Source organism: Mus pahari, chromosome 16 (genome assembly GCF_900095145.1).
Source record: "Mus pahari chromosome 16, PAHARI_EIJ_v1.1, whole genome shotgun sequence".
Classification (NCBI taxonomy): domain Eukaryota; kingdom Metazoa; phylum Chordata; class Mammalia; order Rodentia; family Muridae; genus Mus; species Mus pahari.
In genome coordinates, this window is record NC_034605.1 from 25208732 (window position 1) to 25229988 (window position 21257).

Sequence of the window (21257 nt, forward strand, 5' to 3'; positions counted from 1 at the left end):
GGGGAAACGACAAGCCTCTTTCTGCTTTTCTAGAAACTGGCGAACAGGTTTAATTAATTTAACCTCTTGACTCCTGGTTTTACTTCTATGTTTGATATGGATCAGATGCCCTTCTATCGACGGACTTTATGTGTTCGCACCACGGAAAATATTACCTTTTCTTGTTTTCTTGGAAGGAAAAATGCATTTCTAAGCGTGTTTGAGGCGGAAAGGGAAGAAAACATGCTCCAGGTGAGGCTCGAACTCACAACCTCGGCATCACCCGCACATATACTGCTGTATAAGTACCGCGCGCTAACCGATTGCGCCACTGGAGCATGCTTTCTCTGTGATGGCTGTGCACCCTCTACAGAGGGATGCGCGGGAGCGCGCCTGATACACAAAGCATCTCTCCTTTGTAAAGTATTCAGGAATCTGGAAGTGTCCACGTGACCTTTCCCGGATTCAACTGGGACCAGCACGTACGCAAAGGGTTTTGTGGAAAGCGTAAGCTGATGGACCGACTCACAGCATTCCTGCGCACCTGCTGGAGCCAGAAGCTGCTCTCTAGATCAGGAGCAAGACGCAGAGCCCTCCTGTCTCCGCAGTCTGGAAATTACCAAGGTCTCCTCCCCGCTCACTGAATTTCCCTCCTGAACCATAGTCATCTTACCTGAATAGCCAATTCTGTATCGCAGAGCTTTCTGGTCTGGCGCTCTTTAAGGAAACCTGAGGATCGCCATTCCTCATTTGTGCAGCGCGCACAAAGGACGGAGTCCTGTGCATACCAGTAGCTTCTCCTGCCTGACCTTCTTCAGAGGATAATTTCAGAAAGTATGTCTCTGTGACAAACATTTGCTTCCTTTTATTTCTGGGGACCCTAATTATAGAGGTTAAATTTGCTAGCTGGGTGTGGTAGTTCATGCTTGTAAATCCCAGCACTCAACAGGCTCAAGCAGAGGTACCAATAGGAAAGCCAGGGCGCGTTTGTTTGTTTGTTTGTTTGTTCCCCAGGTAAATTGTGTATCTGCCACAGCAGCTCTTCTTGTTTGTTTGTTTTTTTCTTGCATGATTCTTGTGACACCTCATAATTGTCAGGGAAAGGAACAGTCTGTCCACTCCTGACCCCTGACACTTGAGATACAGGAGCAAGAGTCAACAGATGGTGACCAACTTTCTTCATGCAGTCACAATGAAGAAAATAAAAAGGAGCCACATCTACAGCTGACACTTACTGTGTTGCCGTTTAGGCATTTTTATATGTGTTGTTTGTACATTTTACATAATTTTTAAATTGTTGGTGTTACTTTAGGGTTTTGCAACAGGATTCTATGGGACCCTGGCTGGCCACCAACTTACTGGCCTTAACTGCTTGCTGACCATCCTGTTTCTGATGGAGTACGGGGAGATGGACAGAGGCCCTTTTGTATTGTAGAACAGAGTCTGCACCTGCATGTTATTACTAGCCTCTACACACTGTCTCAAGTTCACTCTCTGGCCCAGGTGGCACCAGAGTGGGAGTTAATAACAGACACTAACTACACTCAGCATTCTGAGAAGCGCTTGAGCCCAGATATCCAGAGATTGAGGGAAATATGCAAAGGATTATAACAACGAAGACTCGAAGATTTGGACATCACAAGTCTCAACATTGTAGGTGATCACCAAAGGGATATTATATTATACCTAAACTTAGAATAGTCAAGAACAGGGCTGGAGAGATAGCTCTTGCCAGGAGTTCAATCCTTGGGAACCACCCAACACCCAGGGCTGTCTTCTGATCTCCACATGTATGCCATGGTACACACATATGAGTAAATAAATGTAAAAAAAAAAATAGTAACTGTCAGGAACTGGAAAGATTAGTTGGCGGTTAAGAGTACTGGCTGTTCCTCTAGGGGACCTAAGTTCAATTCTCAGCACACACATGGCCCCTTACAAACAGCTATAGCTGTAGCGCTGTGGAATCAGATGCTGTCTTCTGGTTTGCAGATGTACATGCAGACAAAACACCTATATACATAAAACACACAGATAAATCTTTCTTTAAAAATAAATAACTTTTAATATAATAGCATTTTTAATTTCTTCCTAAGAAAATTGTCATTTCCCCATATATTAAATATTTTAAGTGACAGGCCAGACTTGTAAGAAATGAGGACACTATAGATTTTATGAGATTAATCAAATCTTACTTCTTACCTCATAGTCAGAAGGAAGTAGGACTCCAACATGAGTCATTTAATAATATTGCCCATCCACTTTGAGCTACCTTAAAGACTCATTTAATAAAGAAACAAAGGTTTCTAAGATTATATATTATAATATAACAAGTATATAATGATACATACTGTGTGTCTATGTGTTGTGGATAGAACCTAGGGTCCCACACAATATTGAGCAAGCACTCTACTACTGAGCTACGTCTCTAACCTTCTTTTAGCCCCCTTTTCCTGCTTTTGGAGCCAGGATCTCACTCAGGCCCTGGCTGGATTGGACCTTGATTGTAGACCAGGCTAGCTTCAAACTCACATCCATCCTCCTGCCTCTGCCTCCCCAGTGTTGAGATTAAAAGCATGTACCTTTATGCCTGTTGAGGTCTGCTCCTTTTAACATAACTGGAGCCGTTTGGTCTCCATCTTGCTCTAAGGTGAAATTAAGTTCAGGTTCTCAGACTCCACTTCCCTGAAGTAATTATCCATAGCTGACACTGAAGAATGGTATGAATAAGCCAAAGTTATGGTTGGATCACTTGTCCTCTGCTATCTGAATATACTGGACCTGCCTCCCGGGTTCACTACCTGGACACCTCCCCTCTTTCTTCACCTAGGACCAATCGGCTCAAAGGATAGCTGATAATACTTTATCCAGTTAGCCAAAAACTTTGTATCACTTCCCTGCTTGCCTTTAAACCTTTGAACCTGCTTTTTCCTATACTATGCCTTCCCTGAGCACAGACTGGTGCCACAGTTAAGTAATTCCCTTTTGTGATCCCGATCCACCAGTCTTGGGATGTGTGTTCAATAAAGTATTCTTGATTAACTGAGATTGATGTTTGTGCGGTTTGTATGGCAATTCCATAACCCCAGCAATGCCTGGCTGTCCTCTTCCTCCTTTTTAAAAAAAATCTTTATTTTATTTTTTATTCTGTTATTGTTGTTTGTTCGCTTACTTGCTTGTTTGAGACAGTCACCCTACGTAGCTCCAGAGTTACATAGAGCCTTTAATCTCTTTGTAGAGATGAAAATGTATAGCCCAGTCTCCTGCTGTTTCCACCTCATCTGCATCCCACTGGTGTGTGGCACTGTCTCGATTCTTTTCTATTTACAGAGCAAAACACCATGATGAAGGCAACTTATACAAGAAAACATTTAATTTGGGACTCATAGTTGTAGGCCTTTAATCCATAATCATCATGGCAGGGGCCATGGCAGCAAGCAAGTAGCATGGTGCTGGAACAGGAGCTGAGGGCTTACACCTGATCTATAAGCATGAGACAGGGGTGGAGTGGGGGGTGGGGGACAGACAGAGAGAGAAATGATCAGAGAGACAGAGTCTCAGAATTGCTAACTGGGAGTGGCATGGGCTTTTGAAACCTTAGAACCATCCCTCCTCCAACAAGGCCACCTAATCCTCCTTAAACAATTCTGCCAACTGGAGAGCATGAACACAGTAAGTGCCCCTCCCCACTATCTTTTAAACTTTTAGTTTTTTATTGTGTTCAGAGGGCTTCAGGAGGCATCTACATTTTAGGACCTTCCTTTAACGTGTGGCCACTAAATTACATGAGAAAAGAGGAGAATAAAATGTGATGGTTCTCAAAAAGTGGAAAATTATCTCATAAAAATGTCAAACTCGAGCCGGGCGTGGTGGTGCATGCCTTTAATCCCAGCACTTGGGAGGCAGAGGCAGGCAGATTTCTGAATTGGAGACCAGCCTGGTCTACAAAGTGAGTTCCAGGACAGCCAGGGCTATACAGAAAAACCCTATCTCAACACACACACACCCCCCAAAAAATATCAAACTTGCTTTTCCACTTTATCACTACTGGTCAAAAATGGCAGTGGGGAGTAGGTGGGGGAATAACATTAAAAATTACCAGTATACTGGTATAGGGCATTAAATAAGAATATCCAGTGGTAGGAATGCTGGAAGATACACAGATTTAAATTTTTCATACTTGGTTTATTTCTGTAGTACTTGTCGTTGTTGTTTGGAGGGGACACATGTGAAGATCAGAGGACAACTTGTTTTTGTCCCTCCAACATGGGGGGGGGGGAGCAGGGAGTGACTTGGCAACCAGGACCTTACCCTCTAAGCCATCTCACTGGCCCAAATTCCTTCTCTTTTAAACATATGGCATGACTAGATGTTTTCTCATCTCCTGAGTAAGATCCCTTTTCCATTTGGGAAGAGCTATGAGCACATGATGCTTCCAAAAGTCATGCCTCAAGAAATAAAGAGGGAAACTGAAATAAAGAGGGAAACTGCCCACCATTAGAAATGTATGACTGGGGACACACACACACATGCAATAAAAGAGAATGTCTTAACTTCAAGTCTAGCCTGGGCTACTTAGATGATACAGTCTAGGGGATCTTACTCAGGTTCATTTTCTCTGACAATTAAAGAGTTAAAAGGAAGAAAGCTTGAGTGCAATAGACAGCAGCAGAAAAATCTCTCAAATACTGCAGGCAGCAGCAGCAGAGTCATCAGTAGCAGAAAGGCGGCTGTGGAGGCTGAGGAAACACACATGCAGTAGATACACAGAGGGGGAAAAACCCTTTAAAGCAAATGGAAGGACGGGAAAGGAAGAAGGCCAAAAATAAAAACAAACAAACAAACAAACAAGAAACAAAACCAAACAGACAAAACATACCCAGTTTCTTCTCAAGGGCTGGAGTTTTAGTCTCTGTATAGTTTCCCTTCCCTAGTTTAGAGTTGGTCAGTTTGAAGAAAGACCGGTAGTTGTTTGTCTGACAATTATGTGTAACGCGTCCTGATCAGGCCACAAACTTGTTGTGCTGGTCCAACGCCCACCTGCTGGTGAAGAGAGGCCTACAAGGCTTTTGTTTTAAACTTAACAGGATTTTGTGTCAGTCAGGTCAGGAGGGTGAGAAAGAAGTTGGCCATTTTGGAAGTTCTCCTCCTTTATTACCTAGCCATGGCCTCTCTTCTTATCTGTCCACCTACCAGAGAGTCTGTCTCACTCCTACTCTCTCACAGAAACATCATGTTTTTAAATAAATAAATAAATAAATAAAAACTGACAAAGAATATAGATGAATAAACGGCTTATATGGCCACTCTGAGGTATGGTTAAAGGTAGATAAGAGAGAGAGAACAGCCAGAGGCATCTGGAAGAGTCCAGAGCAGGGACAAAGAAGCGGACTGGACACGGCCAGCAGGCTGGACACAGCCAGGTTTAGCTGTGAGAGAGGGAGACTAGCAAAGGATGGAGAATGGAGGGAACACAGTGAGAGACGCTGGAAGGGGCAGGGGGGGTGGAGCAAATGGAGAACAGCAGAGCTGTAAGGAGAAAGAGCAGCTGGGTTGTGGGAAAAGGTCTGTGAGCTGGAAGGAATTTATAGCAAGGGCAGAGGTGGGATGAGCTAGGACACTGGCGAGGACTTTGAAATATGTGGCAGGAGCCTGGCTCTACGAGCGGTCATCTGTCCTTTCTGCCAGAAGTGAGGGGAAATGATGATGTCTTTTGGTAGAGGGGAATCAGCTTCACAGGTTCCTGAGGAATGGTGGTTTTTATCTAACCAATAAAAATCCTCCTATAGTCCAGGTTGAGCTCATTTCTGGATAGTTGGACTGCCTTTTGGGGTTTGGGGAATTGGAGTTTCCTTGGGACCTGACAATAGTTAAATTAATAAAGTAAGCTCTGGTTACTATGTCTAGACAATCTTGGACCAGCTCCAAGTCACCCCAGAAAGCTCCCAACAGAACAGTTCTGCTCCTACATACACAATGACAGAAGCACAGACTGCTGGGAACAAAGTTCAGTCCTCTGTTAAAAAAAAAAAAAAAAAAAAAAAAAAAAAAAAAAAAAAAAAAAAAAAAAAAAAAAAAAAAAAAAAAAAAAAAAAAAAAAAAAAAAGGAAAAGCAGAACTACAGGCTCAGCCAGAGATAACTGAACCAGCTGCTGAAGGAGAGGCCTCTGAAGAGGCCTCCAGCTGTTCCTCTGTGCTTCAAGTCCAGGATCTCATTATAGTAATAACTAGGAAAAGGCAGATTCTAGCTGCACCCATCCCTCGGCCCATTGTTAGGAAAAGGCAGTAAATAAGCCTTCAACATGAACCACTTGAAAAAGCAGTTGTTTCTCAAGTAGAACCACAGGCTTCCCGAGATTTCTGAGCTAGTTATCTTCCACAGAAATAACCAGAAGCGGAAGAAATAAGGAGAGCCAGGTCAGGAATCCTGTGCCTACCTACTGCTGAGTTATCCTTTAATCCTCTGGAATTCCGTGTAGAAGAACAGCCGGGAATATACAGAAGGAAGATGCTAAGATGATAGCAGGAAATAAGTAAATCGCGGGAGATCTGTGAATGCGGGGGCACAGATACTAGGAGGGCAGAAGGGACATGTGGCTACCCATGGTACCATGCTGCTTCAGCAGCACAAGCACGTGCTGCACGCCCTAGCCCCGCTCATCTCCTCCCCTGCCACAGACTCCTTCCAGCTCACAGCACACACACCACCCCCCCCCCCGCCGCCAGCCCAGCTGTTCTATCTCCTTATAACCCCGCTAGTGTCGATTTGTTTGTTCTCTCTCGGCTACCAGCAAGACGACTTTCTTAGGTAAATATAACAAATGTCTGGAATAATGTCACTCAAGACTTTGATGATTCCGTCCAAAGAAATTCAGAAGAAAAGAAATACTAACAGTACAAAACCACCAACATTTGCATGTAGGAGAAGAAAAATGGAAGAATGTTGCGTCTCCTACAGAAACCAGAAAGGAGAACTGGAAGAGTCTGAATGAGAGGATGTTGAAATAATAGAGGAAAAAGAAAAAAATTTTTTTTAAGATTTATGTATTTATTTTATTTATATGAGTACACTGTAGCTGTCTTTAGACACACCAGAAGAGGGTATAAGATTTCGTTACAGATGGTTGTGAGCCACCATGTGGTTGCTGGGAATTGAACTCAGAACCTCTGGAAGAACAGTCAGTGCTCTTAACCACTGAACAATCTCTCCAACCCAAGGAAAAAGAAATTAATGTGAAAGCTTCCTAACTATAGAAGTCCAGCCTTTAGAAGGCAGTTTCTCAGAATCATTTAACCAACCAAGCTGTATTACATTCTTCAAGTTCATATTGTGAAGCTATAATGAAATTATCAGCTCACACATTTGTAGTTGTAAAAATGTACAGATTTAATAAAGATGTGGCGGGGGCAGTATAAAAACAAATGACTTGACACAGTTCAGTGACCATGGAGACAGTAAGAATGAGCTCACAAGCATAGATATCAGCAAAGAAAAGCCAAAGCGGTGTAGTTCTTGGATATGATTGCAAATTATGCAAGCCTGAACTCAACATGTCTCAGGACATAGGTTGTGTGAAAGCCAGCAGTTTGAAATCAGCAAGAATGAAGAGAACACTATATGTTTTGTAAAATTAGTGGCTAAAAGGAGTTATCAAATGGTGACTCAGAAATTACAGTGTGGGACATTGTACCGTTTGCTATTGACAGAAGCTTTTTTGTTGTTTTTTTAAAGGATCTCAGGGAGGACTCCCAGAAACATTCCCATTTCCTGTATTCCTTTATCTCGTCTGTGCTCCTAATAAAGGAACCTAGCATTGATGCAGACAAGTAGGACTGCTAGTATCTTCCACAGGTAAGAAGCTGCTTCTTAAATAATCCCAGCACTCAGGGGCTAAGGCAGGAGAATTGTCCTGAGTTTGAGGCTACCCTAGAATACAGAAAAACCCTGAAATAAAAAAATAAATAAAATGAAGAAGAAGGAGGAGGAGGAGGAGGAGGAGGAGGAAAGGGAGTGTATGTGTGTGTGAGGGGGAGTCACTGAAAATATCACTCTTGCCAGGCAGTGGTGTCCCAGCCCTTGGGAGTCAGTGTCAGGAAGATGTAGACATTCCAAGCCAACCTGTATCAAAAAACAAAAACAAAAGAGGAGGAGGAGGAGGAGGAGGAAGAGGAAGAGGAAGAGGAGGAGGAAAGGAAGGAAGGAAGGAAGGAAGGAAGGAAGGAAGGAAGGAAGGAAGGAAGGAAAAGAGATCACACTTAACAGAAGGTAACAGGTAATGTGTCTGTCATGACAGCAGAAGAAAGAAGGACTCAGAAGGAGGAATGCAAGGAAGAGACAAGTAGGGAGGGAACAAAATAGAACAAAATAATGATGCATGTGTATAAAGATGCTGAAGTGAAAATCATTACTTTGTAAACTAATACAAAAAATAATAATTTAACAGAAAATCACTTCTCACTTAACTAAAAAACGAAGATGTCTTCTGTCAGGACCAGAATTCAACATTTCTTTCCTATATTTAGTTCTTACAGACATTCTTTGTTGGAATCTTCTAAATGTTTGTATTTTCTGTTCCCTCTGGGAGATAATTCACTTTAAAGGCATTTAGTTATATGCCCATGACCATGTCCACAATAGCTACGGAGGAATTAGTTTAAGTAACACTGAGCACTGAGCTGTCAAACTTTGGGCTCCGGATTCTTCCCTTGAATCCCCTTACTGTAATGGCTGAGCATCTGGGGGCACATTTGTTGAAGGGTAAGAAAAGGAAAGCTGGAAATCTCAGGAAAGAGAAGTAAAGAGTGGGAAATGTGTCAGCAGAGCAGCTGTGTGACCCCCAACCCCAGAGGAAAATGAAATGCACAGCCCTGAAAAGAGGTGGAAAGTTCTGTTGCAATTCTGAAGGTAAATCCAGGCATTCCTAACCATAGTGCTTAAGGAAACATAAATAGGATCAGGAAGCCTGTCCTGCCAATGACAGGCAGGGTACCCACTGATGGTAAGGGCAAAGGCCACTATGCCTCACCCTGAGAAGTGTTGGCTCCTAACTCTATAACCTCTAGTCATAGACTCTCAAGGAAGCTTAGAACATCAGGTAGACAGGGAAAACTGACTCCTGTACTCCCTTGTTCCATAAAAGGGATCGAGGCGTTGACTAGCGCATCATACCATGCAAACACTACCATTTCCATTTAGCCTATAAGACACATGTTTAAAAATAAAACCAATGAATTGTTTTGGGTCATGTGTGCAGTCCTATCATTCAGTAGGCTGAAGCAGGAGGATTCCTGAAATTTCTAGGCTACAAAGTGACCCTCAAAACAGAGAACAAAACAAAAGATAACAATTTCAGGGGAAGTGGTGGCATTTGCCTTTATTACCTATATTTGGAAGACAGAGTCCAGCCTGTGGACAGTATGAGTTCCAGGCCTATACAGAGAAACTTTATCTTGAAAAAAATTTTTTTATGTATGCGTATAGTCTCAAGGCAGGAGGAGCTCAAGTCAAGACCAACCTAGGTAGTTTTGCAAGACTCTGCCTCAATATAAAAAATTTAACAGGGCAGGACAGGATAGCATGGGCTTCTAACTCTAAAAGGTGGAGGTTGGAGGTTCAAGGTTCGCTTTGGCTGCATACCAAGTTTGAAGCCCAGCTACAAGAAAGTGTGTGTGTGTGTGTGTGTAAATATATGTATATATGAATATAACTCAATGGTAGAGTATTTGCCTTGCCCCAAGTTGAATTCTCCGTACACCAAGAGAGAAAAGAATAATGGAAAAAAAAAAAAAAATCCTGAAAGCAATTGCATGTCACAGACTTCCTAAAGCAAAGCAGTGTGGGAGTGTGAGACGGAAGTGACAATTAGGCTTTCTGAATGTATAGAGAGAACAGGAGCGTGCCAGAAGTCCAGTACCCAGGCTGAGACCCAAAGTGGTGTGAGAGGGTGGATCTGTATTCTAAATGTATCAGCCCAAAGTAATATAATACCACTATTAATAAAGTATATGTTCTTAGAAAGGATTTTGGCTTTGGCTTTCTTAACTAGATTGCAAAGACAGATTACTCTTTTTAGGCGACAACTTTGAAAGAAAGCATAGATAAAAGATACAAATTTCAGGAAATGTACACAAAAGAATAAGTCGAAGTTTGTGCCTTGATACACAATTGGAAAAGATAAACCCTGAACAGCAGAGTGGCGCAGCGGAAGCGTGCTGGGCCCATAACCCAGAGGTCGATGGATCGAAACCATCCTCTGCTAGCTAGCATTTTCCTTTACATTGCCAGTGAAATCTTGTACAAAGGATTTGAGAGCAATCAGGAAGGAAAAGAAGTGAGACTGAAGAAACAGAAAACTGGGCAATACCGAAATCTTCAACGTTTTAAAGAACCGCAACATCACAGGACACCACCACAGTGTTTATTTCCTCTATTGCAGGTTCTGTGACCATCTCTGCCTCTCGTCCAGAGCTTCTTGACTAAACTAACACTGTGGAGAGGCTCTGGCTCTGGCTCACTCTCATAGCTTGCACCAGGCCCTGGACTCAGTCTGGGGTACTAAACCCAAACCCGATAAAAAACGTAACAAATATACCGAAGCTTGGTTAGAGCTACGGGGTTAAGTAAGCTTTCAGAAAACTGCAAAGTCTGAAAGAGCATAGAGAACGATGAGCTGGAACTACCTGTCCCCGCCACGACTTGTGACTTCTGTAAAGCTGGAAAAGGAGCAGGATTGGGTCATAACCTTGAAGTTGGTCGTCTCCTTCCCCGAAATAAATACATGATAATTGTGCAACTCATAAACGTTTTGAACGGAATCCCTGGGAAAACAATAAGGTTTGGTTATTGTCCTGTTGCTCAGAACACGAAAACTGCAACTTTGGGCGGCTAGACACAGATACATAAATTCTGAGTTCTTACTTTTCAGATTTTAGTGATTAATAAGTCACTTTTATCATGAGAGAGAAGCACCTCTCAAGAGCCTGGATAGCTCAGTCGGTAGAGCATCAGACTTTTAATCTGAGGGTCCAGGGTTCAAGTCCCTGTTCAGGCGGAAAAGTGGTTCTTTTGCCTTAGAATTAAGGAAGAGTAGAACCGCCATCAACATAAGACTTTCTTTCCTTAAAGGGAATAAAAATGAACCAAGTAAAAATGAAGTGGGCTTAATAAAGAAGCCATCCTTTAAAATTCTCTTTCCCATAAATATGATATATATATGTATATGTAAAATATAAATATCAATTACTTAATACATAATAATGGAGTATGGGGGAGACCGGAAAGGAGGGTCTTTGAACAGAGTCTGAGGATCAGTTTTTGTAGGAAAGAGGGAAGACCTGGCACCAGATACAGTGAACCTGCATGTTTGTTTGTTTGTTTAAGTGTAACAGATTGCCTGTTCCTTAAACCCATGGGCTCCAGGGCGTGGGGGCTGTTTTCAAGGATTGTGTCCTTGAGTCTGGTAGTAGGAGCTTTAGCCAAATGCTCTGTTCACAAGTCCACTATGTTCACATTCAGTCTCATTCTTTTTCATTTGAAATAATTAGGTTTAGCCAGGCATGATGGCCCAAACCCAGCACTGGAGAGATTGAGGCAGAAGGATTACCACAAGCTGATGGCTAGTTGGAGCTACAGAATGTCTATCTTTAAAAAGAGAAGAGAAATGAAATGAAAGAATTCAGTCCATGTCACTTTCACTTTGTCCCCTTTTTCTATTGTGTCATTTTTTTACACACACATGAAATGTAACATTTTCAAATTCAGAAGTAGGGAAAAGATAAAGAAGGTGGCATCACACCCTTCCGTTTCTTTCCCTGCTTCCCAATTCCTTCCTATTCACCTAAAAGAATCATACCAGTGATTCAGTAAAAGTCAGTGGCTTTATCCTGTATCTTTATTTTAATAGAGGAAAAGATACAAAGATACAGCCTAAGGATTTCTTCTTCTGTCTGAGACCAAAGACAGCACATCAGCGACATTTATTTCCACCTTTTTCTGTTCTTTCTTTCTTTTTGAGTCTCGTATAGCCTATGCTGGCCTCTAAGTCTGTCTGAAGCCAAGACTGGAACTTAAAAGGTCTATCCTCCTCTCTTCGGCGGAGACTCATCTATTCTGCCTCTTGCAGTTTGGTTTTATAGCAGTGCAAGTCCTCCAAGGCTCAGAAGTGTCCATCTGTTACACCCAAACGTTCTCCTATCTATGCTTGTCCATTCATGTTATTTTCAATACTCTCCAGCAACAACACAGTAAAAAAAATTAATATCTTTCATGTTGGATACAGATTTTAAGATAAATTGTAAGAACTGGGATTGTTGGGAGAAATGACTAACGCAATTCTGTTAACGTCCAGTCAAATTACCCACCAGGAAGCAGTATGTTAGTTACCCAGAGAGGTCTTGAAAATGTAAACTTTATGTGACCCCTATTCAAACTGGAAGTTTTATTCCAAACAACTTATCTCAAAATTGTTGTTCAGATTCCTTTGTTAGAAAAAAAGCTGTACTTCAAAGCTTCTACACTCATTTTTCTGCTTCAACAAGCAGAGGTTAAAAAGCAGCATGTGCTGCTGAAATGGAAATAGAAAAATCTACCTGGAGTAAATGGCTCCAGCTGCAGCCGGGGACTTCTATCTTTTCTCTCTGTTCACAGTCAAATCATTCTGAGTGGCACATCCCCCAAAAAATGTGTCTTTGTCATTTCATGGTCATTGTTATCGAACTTGGGAGCTATAACCTGTGCCAACTAAGGTCCTGCCACTTATTCTCAGTAAGTCAATTAAAAGAGCCACACTAAAAAATGGACAGGCGAAGGAGGTATATCCAAGGCAGCCACACTGGGGAGAAGAACAAAAAGATCCAGGGACCTTCCTACTCTACAGCACCACACCCAGCTCCTAAGTAAACAACACATGGAAGGATGGAAAAATAATATAGTATATACATAAAGCAGTAACAATTTACAACCAGCTTACTAAGTTGTTGGGAAAGTTCTTTAAATGTTCATTGGATAGCTGGGTGTGAGGTGCACGCCATTAATCCCACCAGTCAGGGGGGCAGAGGCAAGCAAGTTAGATTGGTCTACAGATGGAGTTCCAGGACAGCAAGGGCTACATAGAAATAGAACCTGCCTCACACAAACAAAAATAAAATAAAAGCAAGGGGGAAAATAAAGTTAATTGGAATCATATTGAGTAGATATAGTAATTTGGAAAGATATAATGTCTGTGAGATATTCCTTTTTTATATTCATATACATGATAATATAGTTCTCCCTTTATTTAGGTCAGAAGTGTCTTTCTTAGAAGGAGGCTAATTGTTACTCTAACATCTTTAGAAAGTTGTGGTTTCCATGTTTTAGTCATCTGCTGTTTAGGGTGTGAACTTAGCCTTTAAAGGCTGAACAATCTCTCCAGCTCTTTTTTTGCTTAACAGTGCACAAGCAACCCTCCTCCCACATCCCTCCCCACTTACAATCCATCTTTTGTTTGATTTATTTTTTTGGAGATAGGGTCTCTGTAGCCCTGGCTGGCCTGGAACTTGATATGTAGACTAGACTGGTCTGGGGACTTAAAGATATCCATCCACCTCGGGTTCCGGTGTGCTAGGATTACAGACTTGAGCCACTACGCTTGTGTACCACAATCTTCTCTCTGTCTCTGTCTCTCTCGGCAAATCTTAAAGCTCTTAATGTTTATTTGATGTTGTTTATTAAGCTTATCACACAACGCTTTATCTTTTATTCTTTACTGTTATTTGAAACAAGGGCTCGTGTCTTAGCTGTTCTTGGCAGAAGCAGAGCTTTGTGTTTGCCTAGAGGACGTCGGTGAGGAGGGAGAAAAGAAGAAGGAAGGAAGCGAAGAGGAAGATAAAAGAAAAGAAAAAGAGCAAAAGAGAGGAAGAAAACATTCCTTCATTCGGACTTCCCTTAACATTACTAAACTTTGGCTCGTTCTCCTCGTTAGTATAGTGGTGAGTATCCCCGCCTGTCACGCGGGAGACCGGGGTTCGATTCCCCGACGGGGAGTGAGTATACGTGTGTTCTTTTTGTTTCTATTTTGGGATACAAAGGGTGATGACCTTTGTTTTAAATCAGATCACAACACCCAGTCTGATTAGGACAGCCCATATGGCCTTTCCAAGAGGAACGTGCATCTCAGCTGGGTTCATCTATTTCAGTACCCTCCCCAGGGTTTCCAATTTGATAGAGAGTTGGAAATAGCAGTATTTCCTATGAGACCATGCACTCTCCCATAACAACAAAAAAAAGCACACAGAGAGTTCATTTTGTTTTTGTTAACAACTATGCCTGAGCATGAGGCATGGCCTAAAATGTAGTTGATTTTCCTTCTCAATAGGAGGTACCAATTGCAAATAGCTTCAGGGTTAGGGTTGGGACTTTGTGTCCACTTCATCCTGGCACTGTGTCTGGATTGAATTTGTTCAGACCTTGTGTATGCTCTAACATAATCATAAAACTTGTTAGGATTTTAGACCATCAACAGTTCTTTGCAGGGTGGTTTTGTGATACACAAAGAGTTCTGAGATCAAAAGACAAAAGTCACAGCTCTCCAGAATCTGTTTGTGAGCAGGACCAAACTGGATCCTACCTCTAGAATAAGAAACTCTCCTATACTAAACAAAGGAGCATAAAACAACCCTAATGCTGAGTAATTCAACTCGAATGCTGAATAATTCAATTGTTTGCTTGTTTATGACCACAATTCTCAACTTGAGAGAGCCCACAAATCATTCAAGTTGGAAGATATAACTGAGTAAAGATAGACCAGGTTTTAATTTCTATAATGATAATAAATTTCTTCTGATTAAATTCTCCAAAGTCAAAATTGATTTTTGTTGCCTGAACAGGAACTCAAAGCCTGGACCCGTGGAATAAAAACTCAATGCCCCACCAGTTCCCACGCTCTGGAACCATGCTTCTGTTCATCCGAGAAACAATTTAATTCCATAAGTAACTTAAGTTTCTGGGAGGAGCTGAAAGACTCCTGGCTCTGGGGACTACCAGGGTCTTACAAAAGTCTGGCCTGGCTACCTGTTTTATCTCAACACCTCCATACTATACTTACATTAAATAGCCAAGAAAAATAATGTTTGTGACTGAAGAAAGGATAGAGATTATCCCAAGAATTAATGATTGCAGAAGCGAGTTCATCAGAGACCCTTGGCGATCAGGCTGCCTTGCCAGCTTGTAGGCAGAACAAGGAGGAAGAGATTGTGTTTAGAAATGTTGGAGCAACTGGGGATAATCCTCAAGAGAATCAAAGGATGGGAAAAGAGGATGCTGCCATCATTCTAGGCGTTTTTCTTGCACTTACAGACACCAAAGCCATGGTTTTTCTTTAGAGCTTGGTTTTTTTGTTGTTGTTGTTGTTGTTGTTGTTTTGTTTTTAATTTGTTTATTTCATTTAGATTCACGCTCCAACTTATTAAGGACTGGATGGACCAGTTAATCTAAGCTAGTTTTTTCCGGTCCTTCAATAGTCATTCATTCATGAACCATAGTTTAAATACCTGTAGTATCAAAAGTCACAGGCAAAGGTGACATCAGAAAAGATGGGAAGAGCCTGGTTCTATTTTCCAGGGGTTCATTTGATTGGCTGATTTAGAAATATGATCCATTCACCTCCCCCTGGCCATCATAAGTGTAGACAAGTCTTATAACAGATTATAGATATTGTTACTTAAAGGAGCAATAGCCTTTAAATTACCGGTTCTCAACCTTCCTAATGTTACCACCTTATAATACAGTTCTCAATGTTATAGTAACCCCCAACCATAAAATTATTATTTCATTGCTACCATCATTATAATTTTGCTATGGTTATGACTCATAATGTAACTATCTGATATGCAGGATATTTGATATTTGACCTGTGTGAAGGGTGTTTCAACCCTAACGGGTCGAGACCCACAGGTTGAGAACCACTGCTTTAAAAGATTCTAGATACAATATGTTCTCTGATAGTTCTGTTCAAACCATTCTGAACGTCTATGTTCCAGTAGTTAGGCCTTGTCAAAGGTTCTTTCAGGACTTTCAAGATGGCTTAATAGTCTATAAAGGTGCTTACCACCAAGCTTGGGAACACAAGTTCCATCTCTGGAACCTACGTGGTGGAAGGGAAAAACCAGTTTCTATGGCTCTCCTCCAGCATCCTCATGTGTGTGCAAACAAAAAGAGATAATTTTGAAATATCTTCTAAGTAATTCGGCCTCCTGTGCTGGGGGGAGGAAATGCTACCTTAAAAACATACTCCAAACGTTGTTTCATTGATGAGGATTCCAAATTAGATTTCCTATTTCTAAACATTTGTCTTGAGCTGTTGTGAACGCATTAGGTGTCAAATATCCAATATCATAGGACGGCCCTTGTCTGGGGTAGAACCAAGTTTGCTGTGTGTAAATAATGATACTAAATATCTACACGTGGATTGCGTCCTTTGCTGTTCATTATTATTAATCATATTACAGATTAAGCTGATGGCTCCCTTTTCCCTTCTGGTGTCCCTCACACCAGTGCTTTGTCGCTACTCTCACCACCCCCCTACCTATGACAATGTCCTGACGTGGAGTGTGAATCATGTCCTGCTTGCTCGGACTTTAAATTCATCCTTGCTACTAATCGACACTGTGCTGGAATGGTAGTTAAGTTCGGGTTAGATCAGGAAGTTACACAGAAGGAAAGGACAGCAACTGACTCTTCCTTGACCTCTGTCCACTCACAAAGACGCCTGTTACAAGCAAGCAGCGCAGTAGCTGGTTTACAGTTAGTTTCTACAGTGCTGGAAGGCCTCCCCTGTGAAAAGCAAGCAGGAGCAAGCATCAAAGGTCTCAGCGAGATAAGGGAGTGGGAAGTGGAGACAAATGGGGCGAGGGTAGGAATAAGAGAGGGGACAGAAGAGAGACTGGAACAGACACTGTTACTAGGAATGACCACGCCTTACTCAGTTCATTCCGTTCATCCATGTCGGATATCACAGGCCTTCAGCTCACATCCCCTTTCCCAGATCATCAAATAAAGTTAGGGGTATCACAACCTGTAGAAGAAAAGTGGGAAGAGTATCAGGATCAGGGTGGAAAATGCCAACGAGAAGGTGCAATAGGGCTGAGGATTTCATTGCCAGAAAGAGAAAGCGCTACCGGAGTTGGCAGAAGTGCTACTCGGTTCTTAGAACTCTTGCCTCGGATTCAAAGATTCCACTTCATAGCACCGACTCCGGCACTCGGATCCAAGACATCCTAACTGCAAGCCACAGCCTCACGGGGAGGGGCTGTCCAAGTGTGTGTCACCTCCCTATTTCCCCCTCCTCTTCCATACTCCACCACCCCTCTCTCCCTCCAGTTTCACTTCTTATTTTCAGTAGGTTCAAATCTTTCATTTCAGTACTCTGGGTACAACCAGGAACTGGCTCATTTTCTTAACAATTGATTATTCTACCAAGCGAGTATGTGTGTCAGGATGGCCGAGTGGTCTAAGGCGCCAGACTCAAGCCTTTGCTTCCTCTACCGAGGATTCTGGTCTCCGTGTGGAGGCGTGGGTTCGAATCCCACTTCTGACACAAACATTTTTTTCTTTTTTCTTTTTTTTGATCCTGCACCTTTCGTAATGAAATCTGTTTTGCTGATGGTACCAGCTAGGAAGGACTTTCTTTAATTCCGTTTTCTGACTTTGAGCCATCTAGTTTTTTGTTTTTTTTTTTTAACACGATATTTTGACCCATCCTTTTGGTTTTTTTTTGTTCTGTGCCCTTGAACTCAAACTAACCCTTTTGCCTCAGCTATCTATACAGCTAGGAATGTCTTTAATATGCTTAGGTTTCTTAGTGTTTAGTTCTAATTATTCCTTCTGGCCATTTGTTACAGTTTTGCACATGATCGATTCATCAGTTCTGATTTCCTTTTTGTTGGAGGGGGGGTGGTTGCATTCTTCCAACTGACTTCCATTTGATTTTAGGCAAAGCTGGTTGATATGTGGGGGTGCCCCGCTATTTTGTGGGTTTTCACTCTTATTTATAAACTGTTCCACCTCTTCTCTGTCTGTCCTTCTTAAGTCTCATTTATTTTCTTCTGTCGTTGTGCTGTTTCGGTGAAGACTGTTCTAAACTTCTTTTAGATTATGATCAACTCTGGATTTAGGCTATAATTTAGGGGCAGAGCACACCCGCCTAGCATACCGGAGGCTCTGGGTTCTAACCCCAGCACAGAAAAATAAATCTTGAGATGGTTATCTCCAACAGCCTTGGGTGCTGGCAGCTTTCTCCTCTGAGTCTGTTACATCTTTCTTGTGGACCAGTCATAATCCCAGGAGTTTGTTTCTTGAGATTTTGACGGATATCTAAGGTAGCGGAGGGAGAAAAGCCTTCCTCATTGTATAATCTGGATGTTACATTCTCCTGTCCGCATTGCACATTTGTATCTTCCAATTGTTTCTACATCTATTACTCTTCCTTTACCCTGTCCTTATTGTTCATTAATTATATGAGGGCCGTTCCTGACTATAACTTACAAATGGGTACCTTACAACAGCTGATGATCTCATCCTTTGTATTGCCAGCACTGAGGAACCTTTTGGACGAACAGAATGCCTGAAGTGGAGCTGTGATCTTTTTGTATGGCACAGACTAAGTCTAAACCAGCGTTCTCAACCTGTGGGTCGCGACCCCCTTGGCAATCTTCTATTTCCAAATATATATAGCAACCCTTAAGACGCGCAGATTTCGTTCGGTCTTGAGAAGTCCCGCCCACACTTAGGAGTATAGCATCCTTATTCTGAGCACATATTTCAGAGAATGTCTGTGCTTAACTTACTTCAAAACCTTTCCATAATACATTCCAATTTTGTTTCATAAAACAAAATGTGAGGTGTTTACAATAAATAGTATAGCCAATCTATGGGATATTACATGCTTTAGATGAAGAATGAGATGCTACCACATATTAAAATATATCACAACACAGAAAATAACAGTATGTGTTTATTATGTACCTATTCCATATCTATACAATGCATATTCCTAGAAATATTACCTAAAATAGTCTATGTCGTATATTTATTAAACATGTATATAATATGTAAATTTCTAAGAAGATGCACAGGATACTTTAAACAAACAAGGCACCAGTCAAGGGCATTAAGGAAGTGGTGTTCTAGAATGAAAAAAGATGTATTATTCACTTAGCTTGATGACTCCTTGTTTTAAGTCACAATCTATTACAGACATAAAAGCATACTGAATTTTGATTAAGCGTTTGAGATGAAACATTTGTGCTGCCAAGGAAGTTTTTCTAAGGCAAAGGGAGTTCTGGAATTTGAGCAGGTAGAAAGCCGACATTATTAAACAATGAAGGAAAAAGAGAACTTAAGTATATAATATAATATAATATAATATAATATAATATAATATACAGTAAGTTACACAGCTTTTCAAGGGACACTTTAGACCTTTTGAGTCCTTAGTCTTGCTTTTGAGTCTTATTCTTGGTGGCGTTTGGAAGAATAAGTAAGGATGATGCCAGCAGCAGAGAAGGCAGACAAAAGTGCACTGCTTTGGTTTGCAAGGTCGGACAGGCAAAATACCGTCGACTCTGGCGGGACTCGAACCCGCAACCTTTGAATCTCTCAATTCATGCTAGAAGTCCAATGCGCTATCCATTGCGCCACAGAGCCCACCTGGGACCTACTGTCTTCCTAAGACTTGTCAGTATTTACTTGTGTATCAATGCACTGTTTTCTATGAACTGTAGTTCTTGTTTCTGTAATACTTCACACAGAAATGCACAACAAACAAGACGCGCGATCCTCAACACAACTTTCTGTCCATGTGTATTCCACCGGAAATGTCTGACCAGAGATCCATTTCAACTTTCCGGACTTGATGGCACAAGTTTGTAACCTCAACAATTTAGAAACCGAAGCAGGATTTCCTCGCGTTCCGTTCCATCCTGGGCTACAATAGCGAGGCCTTGTCTCAAAAAACAAAAACAACACAAAACAAAACAAAGTAAAACAAAGAAAATCACCACAAAGACAAAATTCTTATCTCATTTAGTCTGGCCTCTCTAGTTCCAAGCTTCAGATCATTGGTTTTGCTAAAGAGAGATCCAAAGTCGTTTAACTCGTGCGGGCGCCCTGCCAAGTCCCTTTTTAGGAGCTTCGAGATTTTCTTGTGTTGCGTCTGAGTTCTTTAGAAAAGGCCGATTCTCGGGTTTAGTACACGGATCCCTGGTGGAGATGTTCCTTTGTGTTCTGGCAGCTCTGGAAATCTCCAGGCTTTCCTCCTGGAAGTTTTTTGTTGTTGGTGGTGGTTTTGGTGGCTGAGATGAGATGCTCCTACCGAAGCACATCACTGTAGTGTTTACGTGCTCTTCCCGCAAATTAATTTAGAATAAAAATTGGTGGAGCACCCGAATTTGAAGTCAGATAGCTAGGTTTCGGGATCCTTGTACAATCTCATCTCTCTACTTTGGGGTCCCACAACAGGCGTCTGAGCTTTCTACAGGGTGCCCTTCCCTCTCCTCGGCTCTTGCCGCTTCGTCCACTCTTTTCTTCATCTTCTGGACCCGTTGCCTACTTCTCCTGCTGACTTCCCTCTGTTTTCCAACTGATGGCAAGAAAGGACTAGGAAGTAACTGGAACGTGGATTATAGAATACGCAAGAGTGAGAATTAGAAGAAAGCCAAAGAATGGTGTGTGGTCCCGAAGCAGTCGCAGTACACTTCCCGCACTTTTTACTTCCTGGATCTGTAATATAGTAATTCTTAATTAAGGACTTTCAACCATTTTGATTACAGACTGAGAAGACAAAGGTAGATTCTAAAAGGACCAAAAGGTACTTACTGCGCTAGGTTAGGGGGTAGTGGGGTTTGTGGTTTGTTTGGTTGGTTGGTTTGCTTTGTTTTGTAAATATGTTAGTTAATTTTGCTTAGGGTCTCTCGACTCTCGGATGAGGGGTCCGGTCCCTAACGTTTCCTTGGTTTTCTATCTAACCTCAATCCTGCTTCGGGCTCAGTACTCACAAGAGTCTCAGACTTGTATAGAGCTCTGGCTACTTGTGACCTAAGGCTTCGAATAAATCGCAGGGGGATGACTTTTGCATTAAGCCTATTTTAAAGTAAAATTCAATAAGGAAAAGAATCTGCTGGGTTGACTGTTTCTAGAGATTTCGGTAGCCTCTGGAAAGTGAAGCGCGATCACGTTTGCAAAGGCTTTCTTGGGAAAGCGAGAGGAAGGCTGCGGTACGTACTGGGAAACTGAGGACACTTGGACG

The 21257-nt window shown here is 41.8% G+C and overlaps 6 non-coding genes across 6 annotated transcripts; 4 read left to right on the plus strand and 2 right to left on the minus strand.

The window, feature by feature from the left end:
• Positions 1–223: 223 nt before the first annotated feature.
• Trnai-uau lies at positions 224–317 on the minus strand. The gene is made up of 2 exons: positions 280–317; positions 224–259 (listed from the first exon to the last, which is right to left on the minus strand). It is a non-coding gene; the product is annotated as a tRNA-Ile (tRNA).
• Positions 318–10166: 9849 nt separating this feature from the next.
• Trnam-cau lies at positions 10167–10238 on the plus strand. The gene has a single exon. It is a non-coding gene; the product is annotated as a tRNA-Met (tRNA).
• Positions 10239–10957: 719 nt separating this feature from the next.
• Trnak-uuu lies at positions 10958–11030 on the plus strand. Its single transcript has one exon. It is a non-coding gene; the product is annotated as a tRNA-Lys (tRNA).
• Positions 11031–13927: 2897 nt separating this feature from the next.
• On the plus strand, positions 13928–13999 carry Trnad-guc. Its single transcript has one exon. It is a non-coding gene; the product is annotated as a tRNA-Asp (tRNA).
• A 3444-nt stretch (positions 14000–17443) lies between these two features.
• Trnal-caa lies at positions 17444–17549 on the plus strand. Its single transcript has 2 exons — positions 17444–17481; positions 17504–17549. It is a non-coding gene; the product is annotated as a tRNA-Leu (tRNA).
• A 2021-nt stretch (positions 17550–19570) lies between these two features.
• Positions 19571–19657, minus strand: Trnar-ucu. Its single transcript is given in 2 exon segments — positions 19571–19606; positions 19621–19657. It is a non-coding gene; the product is annotated as a tRNA-Arg (tRNA).
• Between the last annotated feature and the right edge of the window lie 1600 nt (positions 19658–21257).